The following is an 8,111-nucleotide window of genomic DNA, read 5'->3' as shown; positions in this document are numbered from 1 at the left end:
GGGGGAAAGATGACAAATTCACCCCAAAAAGACAGCCAATACATGATACAAGTAGGGACATTTGTTATTTAAGCCTTAATATTTTGGTAAGATTATTTTTAGTTATGCGATTATGGCACGAACGTAATAAATATGCAAACTTGAAGGAAATATGAGCCGAAAGTTTTATTCTGTTTCACTGGGATGTGTCTTTAAATGAGCAGGGGGATTGTGTAACAGCTCTGCCAGGACAGGTGAACCATATAACCATGTTCTGACTTGTTTTCATTCTGTTGAATAAGTACCGCCTTGAGCATGTATCCACTTGCGTGCGCACACACTCGTACACATGTATGCTGTGTTATGTTTGCACTCAGCTCACTCAAACAGACCCCTACTGACACAGACACACGTCATTCCTTAACTCACTCTGCATCATTTGCCATTTCAATATCCATTTATAAACATGAAGCACAACACATGCCGCAGATGTGTGCGTTTTTTACTTCCATCTGACCTCACTCACAGAAATAGAACATTTCATAACGCGCTGATGGCCTAAGAGGGCTTAGCCTCATGGAGGACTGGCCAGAGGTCACCATTGCAGACTTCCTTCATAACCTAGCCTAAAGGCTAGTTGATTATGAATAAAAGGCCAGCTAAGGTCTTTTAATCATTCTCTCTGTCTATATAGAGGTTTCCATTAACAGAGCTGCTCTCAAACTCCAGTTAATAGGGTGTAGTTGAGGATAGCATCATAAGCGGTGTGGGGATAAACAGAGGCTGTGCCTAGAAGTCATCAGTGTCTGCTCTACCCATTCTGAGACTTCGATGCCACAGCGGGAGCGAGGTTTGTTCTGGGTCATTTGAGGGGAAATGAACTAGGATGAGAGTCTCTTTTATTTAAATTGTATAAGAAATGAATAAGAAACACTTGAAAATCATTATCATTTGTCACCACAGTGAACTCTACCATGTTAGAACAGAAAGAGTTGGATCCATTGAAGACTGCTTTAATTAAAAGAGCGAACTTAACATCAATTAATCTTTAAAATTACTTTTGAAATGAGTTGCTAATGCTTCCATTGTGGCTCACAATGACTCAGAATGAAATAAGTGAGAGTAAAAACAATAATTTTAAACTCTATCAAAGTGAAAAAAAAAACATGTGCGCACAGCAACATCCTCCAACCATGTGTAAAATACTGCTAATATCATTGATAATCTGCTCTGCCATTGTTTTTAATATAAAGGTGTCACGATTAATTTAATACCTCTATTAATTGAATTAAACATAACACTTGTCAAATCGCTTTTTACAGTTAAACAAATGAGGTTATTGCACTTGAATATTCTATCACTTTAATTTTGGCTTCAGCACTGTACACATGCACATTCTTTTGATAGTGCAGATAAAACATTGCTAACAAGTGGAGAAATATGCAAAAAACAACAAATTGCTGCAGCGGATTACAAACAGTATGGTGATTATTAACATAGACGCTAAAACATGCTGTGAACTCTGACCACTGTCAGCTTTTATGCATCACTGCGTTACTGCAACTTACTGCTGATGTACACTGTTTGTATTGTATTTTAGTTGAAGTGTCAAAGGACCACAACACTGATGTTACCATGACATAAATCTGCCAGGTAATAATAACCCAAATCCATATCCTTCAGTCCCACCTTCCACCTGCCCGACCACAACAACTTCACTCGCGCTCCCCCTTTTTGTCCGTAACCCGTATTTGGAGTTTTGGCGGACTGTGACGCTGCCAATATGGCGACGGTCGGAGCCTCCCACCGAGACTCAAAACACCGCTACAGAAAACAACGGGTGACGTTACGGAAGCTTCGTTGTACTGTCATTGCCATACCTTTATGCAGGTTAAATTCAGCTTCTTCCACCCTCCGCAGTCAACGTCAACAAAAGCTCCCTCGGTGACGGCGGGGGACGTTGTAGCTAACCAGCTAACATGACTAGCTTGCTGACTCCTTATGAAAACACAGTCCGTCGACAGTTTATAAGTTCTACACACTCACACGCCCGCCAGTACTAAACAGCAGACAGTCGGAAAACGATGAAAAATAAAACAATAAACGCATAAAGCCCATAACAATTCCACAGCTTATCTTTTTCTGCTCAACCACTATTGTTTTTTTTTACACTCTGCTTCCTGTTTCACGTCTCGCGCACCTCTCACGTGAGGTCAACAGGAAACTGTTACAGGTCAAGTAAACAAAAAACATACAATATATAAAAATATAAACAAATTATTATTAAGGTGTTACATGTAAGAAGTAAGCTATACATTATAAAATGTTAAGCACTGTTAATAATAAAAATTCATAAATAATACTAATTCTTCCAATAGATGGTGCTGTGCTTGCTCTGGTCCCTCAAAGTGGACAAAAAATTGCTGACCTAAACATATTCATGCATTAACAGGACATCACACTCTATCTGATGTCAAAGGGGTTAACAGAACCTTAGATAATTATTGGTGTTCCATCCAGCTCCCTTTGATTTTCCTTAGTCTTTTAAAAGTTGTTGGAAGGGTTCCATTGTTTTTTCTGTGGTGTAAATCAGCAGGATATCAGTTATAAGGGCGAGTGATAAATGTCTGTGTTGATTTTATTGGTGAATATTTTAAACATAAGCCTCCTGGTGCACTATGAATGGGTTTGTACCATATGATACATACCACATGTGCCACAGTATTATATGTAGTGTGTAAAGTGAAAGTCATTTTTTATTTCGGTCCCAGCCTCCCTCTGTGTTTACTGAAACTCGCAGATGTAAAGGCAGGGGTTTGATTAGGCGCAGGTGGGGCTTGTTAAAGGCAGGACTTCTGCTGGCTTCCAACCAGCAGTCATGCAGCGTTCACGTCATGTTGGGTTTACCGTAAATATATGCTACCAGCTGGGGAAAAGGATTCATTTGGAAGTAGTACATTCAACAGTCTGTAAACACTGCAAACACTAAAAGTCTAAATGAGCAACATTTTTATACCTACTGCAGAGAGTTTACTTTAATGGCTGATTAGTAAAAAATAACTTTTTATGTATGCATTAGCAACACTTTCAAGTTTCAGAAACAAGTTGTGACTCTGTTCTTTCACTTCATTTGAATTCTTCACCAGCCCGTGTTAACATCTCATCTATCGTCATGGCTGTTAACAGTCTGCTGGTGTAATGTGGCACTCACAATTCTTATGTGCTGTGAACCGGCTTCAGTCTCAAAGATTATTTGTGCTTCAGAATATAGGATGCAAAGCTGTCACAAGAAACACAATGAAAACACTGACAACTTATAAACACTGATAACTTCTGAAATCGTAAATATTTTCATGAAACCTTGGCTCTCATTCCCAAAAGGCCTCAACATGTCTGTCCAGCTTTGCATCAAAACATGTAAAAGTAGGAAAAAACTGAAGAAACTAAGAAGGCATTTGCCAAATTTGCTTGTCAATATGACATTTGGGCAAACATTGCCCAAGGGATGTGAGTCAGGATACCTTGTGACATCTGAAGCAGTCAGTTGAAGTAAGCAGATTTGACACAAGCTCTCATAAGGTAGCTACAGAATATTGCCATGAAGTGCAGCAAGTCTTAACTTTTAATAAAATCCCCATCATAACAGCTTAGCAATCACAGTGTCCAGGCCGGTTTGTGACAAAACCAATGTGTCATCTATCCAACATGATCTAATTCAAATGAATCCATGTTCAGCAGACATATCATCAAACCAAAAACTGACAGCAGCACTGGGTCAAATTTACTCAGTTTAATTCCTTATAGCTTTAGCTGTATGTTAAGTATTCCTAGCACGTTAGCATCATAAACTAACACTAGTAGATACCAGCATATTAGGCTGAACTTGTGGTCGCTCCTCCAAATACAATAAGGTCTGCTAATTAGCCATGTTATTAGTCATTGTTAGCAATACCAGTTGCATTATTTTGCATCACCGCAGCATGACAAGTTTGGACAGGACTGTGTGTGTGACTGTTTTAAGGAGACACAAAAAGACAAACTGTAAGACTTTGTTTTTCTAACTTTCATTAGTGTTCTGTTGATGCACAAAGCATTTATCTTGGATTTGTAATGTTGGCATTGATGGATGTTTATTACAGAATTCCTCAGCTGCAAATCTGATTTTCCAACTTCTAATTGCCGTTGTTGTGTGACATCTGCTTCGTTGTGAAGTTGAGCAGATGTTTTGGCTCCAAGATCACCAGAACAAATTCCAACTTTTGAGTATTGTTTACTTTGGAATCCACAAGTCTTGAATGTCAATTTGACTGCTCTATCAGAACCTGCAAATCCAGTCTGTAAAGGGTGTCATTCGAAAACATAGTAATGTTTGCTCTTCTCTTCTATTCTGAGAGAGACGTTGAATGTCACAAATAAAAATGTAGGCATAGAAAAACCTTGTTCCTGATGATAAATTATACCCTTTTGTTGGATTTGATTACAAAACACTATATATGCAGCTTCGCCTAAATTGTAAACACTATTATCTGTTCCTTATGATACTTATTGTGTCAACATCCTGAACTGCTCAGCTTGACATAAATACTTTGTCACAACATCTTTTGGGGAGACGAGCATTAGCTATTCCTGGGCTTAGGTTTTGACCAGATGCCCAAAGTGTGGGCATGTGTACATAACCACACACACACACACAGAGGGTCTATGGCTAGTTTTGTGTGTAGTTCCCCAGATGTTGAGTGCTGTGCAGATGTAACAACCAGAAATGAGGGATTACAGCTAAATCTGCGGGAGAGAGGAAGAGGAGGAGGAGGTGGAGAAGGAGGAGGAGTGGGGGTGATTAGGGGACACTTAGGAGACGAAAGGGAAGCTAAAAATGAAGACAAGGGTTAACATGGGTCAGAGAAAAGGCAACCTGATGATGGCAAGATTATAGAAATAGGATGATTAGCCATAGGCAGAAGATTACAAATTTGTTTTTCTTCTTTGTCTGGATGTGTTAATTCACAATGGAGGAAGGCCACATTAGAAAGCAGGATGTTTGCATAAGAACAACAAAACATGTTTTCTCATTCATAAGAAGCTTTATCCTCTTAAATGAAAAGAACAGATGGAAAAAAAAGAGTTTTCCACTGATAAGCTCATAAATGTTTTACATATAGAAGCCCTCAGCTTGGATAATAAATGTGTTCTTTTGCAGACTCATATCTACCTCCATTCCTGCCTGCAGAGGGTTACAGTGAAATCCTTCCCTCTTTAATATTCAAAACATTTTTCACACACACGCTGTTGTGACGAGTACTAGAGGCTGCTGCAGACGGCGAATGTGGTCTGTTTGATATTCTGCGATAACTTTCCTCCACACAACACATTAGTCAACTGATCTGGAGAGGATTGGCAAGAGCCCAAATTAATGTGCGCAAAAGCAAAGCCCTCTAGGAAGCTTAACACCGTTCTAATTAAGATGCACATTCACATTTTTCCTGCCTCTTTTTTTTAACGTGTCCAAGAAATGCCTTCTTAAAAACCTTAATTTAGTGAGCTGTAATTGTGAAACCAGAAGTCTTCATTTAATTTAGACCCATTATAGCTATTTAATATGCAGCTTTTGTTGCTCTCAGATTTAACTCTTGTTGCTCTGAGGGCCAATCATCAGCTCAGAAGGGGCTATTATAGAGATCGCATGTTGACACCTTGAGTGCTGCATGTATCAGATCAGCAGCAAGTGAACACACTTGTTGACTGCTCAGCTTGCTTACATCAACAACGAGCTGTCACATCATCCTACTCGTGCCGGTATCATCATGCATTAATACCAGAGCTGGCCTCATGTTCCCCCACAGGGGATTAAATGATGTCATCTCCTCAGCTCAATCCTGTTCACCTGGATCAATTTCTGTCTGCGAAGGAGCAGAGTTGACTCATGGTGACCTGAAGCTAGAGGATTGTCAAGTCAAATCCAAAAGGAGATTTAAAGAGGTCCCATTAGGATACTTTCAATCCAGGGAACAGCAAACTCAGCCATTACCTGTCACAAGGTGAACAGATCTATAGTGAAGACATGGAGGTGAGATCATTACAGTTTACTCCGTCATATTGCAGCTTGCCCTTTTTAAGCCAGGTGGAGATGAGAATCAATAGTTCTGTTGTTAAATCCTACTAAAAAATAAATGCAGATGTAGTGGGAAGCGGTTGGAGAGTCCCCAGTAGACCTGCTTGAATGTTTTTTTTCTATGTTGAGGGATGATAAGTTAAAATGCAGCCTGTCCGCAGCAGGAAAATCATGTATCATAACATGTGGTCGATATTTCAGTCAACTTGACCAAGGGAGGCAACAAAACCCAACCAAATGTGATGTTTGCTTTAATCTAATTCAATAATGTTAATATTTTATAATATTTGTAGATGATCAGAAGCCTTTTGCTGCAATTACTGCAATGACACATTCCTAGGAGGTTTGTGTGATTAGATCATGTCACAGATCTTGTCAGTGGTCTCCTGTGTGATAACGGGGTCATATTCCAGGCTGTCTCTGGTGCCCTCCCCCAGTGGTACCACCAAGTCATGTGTCATCTGCTTTATACTGTAATACCCAACAAATATGGTGACCAGACACCAAAATAGTCTCAACTTTATCTTGTGATTTGGATTTACTCATTTAATTTAGTGATTACATCACTGACATCACACATCTTACTATCTAAGAGGAACAAAACTTTCTTTTTAAGCCTCTTCCAAGAAACCAGGATGGACCTTATGGTGAAATAGAAAAGCAGACAAATAATGTAAAGTGATAAATATTCTCGAATCACCCTGTTACATGTCTAAATGTTACCTTTTAAGTGTAGAATATGAACATTCTCAGGAGAAATAAAGAAGTTTGGACAAAATGTCCAATTTGGACGTTTCTGGTGTACTGTAACTTATGTATAGACTGTACAAAGAACATTTTGTGCTAAATACAAAATATTTCTACAAACCTGACCCCAGTATGCTCCGATCTAGATCAGAATAGACTTTCCATGAACTACAGAAATAGTTGACATTATAATACAGTCCAGTCATCACCCTTGAACCAATGTAATCCTGTTGGGTTGAGAAAAATTATTAGTACAGTACGTTAGCTCATCCTTTCAGTGGTTGCGTAATATACAATATTAATAATTTGTAGCTATTTTTATTTCAGTCTCTGATGGCCTCATTAAACCCAGATTTATATGTCTTAACTTTTTTACAGTATGTCCCTGTTAATACTCAAATGCTCCATCATCAATGAATGAACAATGACGGCGCACTTAAATCCTCAATGAATTGTTGGATATTAAATTTTAGTTCTACTAAACTTCAGCAGCTTAACCCAAAATCTAAACCTGCTTAGATAAGAGAGCAGAATCTTTTCAGGGCAGTGATCATGTAACACATAAACCAACTCAGTGCTGTCATCATTGTTTTACTTTGTAGGCAGACACACACTGTCCTGTATGTATTCTTCTGATTTGGCGACATCTATGGGTGGAACATTGTGCAGCTGCTTGCACAAGCTGATCTGAGTGAACTGCTCTGCATGTGATGTGGTGTCTGCCAGCATGCTCAACCTTTGAGGAAAGTTTCATGTTTTCCTTTGCAGTGTGTAGCTATAGGAACTGTGAGTGAATCTGACAAGAAGAGAGAGCATGACAAACACAAACCAGGTTTTTGTTACATGCACGCAATGTATTCAGGGTTGTGCTAATACTGCACATATTTCACCTCAAAGAAATGTCAAAAATAATCCAGAAATCTATAGAAAAAATGGAAAAATGGTTTCTTAAATCGGTCACGGATACAATGAAACAAAGAAGAGGAAACAATGATTGCAGACATATGTCTGTGATGTACAGAATGTGGAGGAGGTTCTGGTTCTGCAGCTGCTCTGGAGTGAAAGAAAAATATATAATTTCCCTTTCAGTTCAAAGAATTAACCAAACAAATCAGAGAGGTGTTTTGACAAAGAATGCATGGTGAGAGCAGGGGACACGATTCAAACTCCCCTCACCTCTGTTGGACCAGTAATGCACAGAAAGACATCTGTAACTCCATCCACCCTGTAGGATGCAGAAGCCGTGAGTACACGTAGATCAGCGGGGAGACACGTG

This window comes from Parambassis ranga, chromosome 2 (assembly GCF_900634625.1).
Source record: "Parambassis ranga chromosome 2, fParRan2.1, whole genome shotgun sequence".
NCBI classification, from domain to species: Eukaryota; Metazoa; Chordata; class Actinopteri; family Ambassidae; genus Parambassis; species Parambassis ranga.
Note: the sequence above shows the minus strand (reverse complement) of the source record.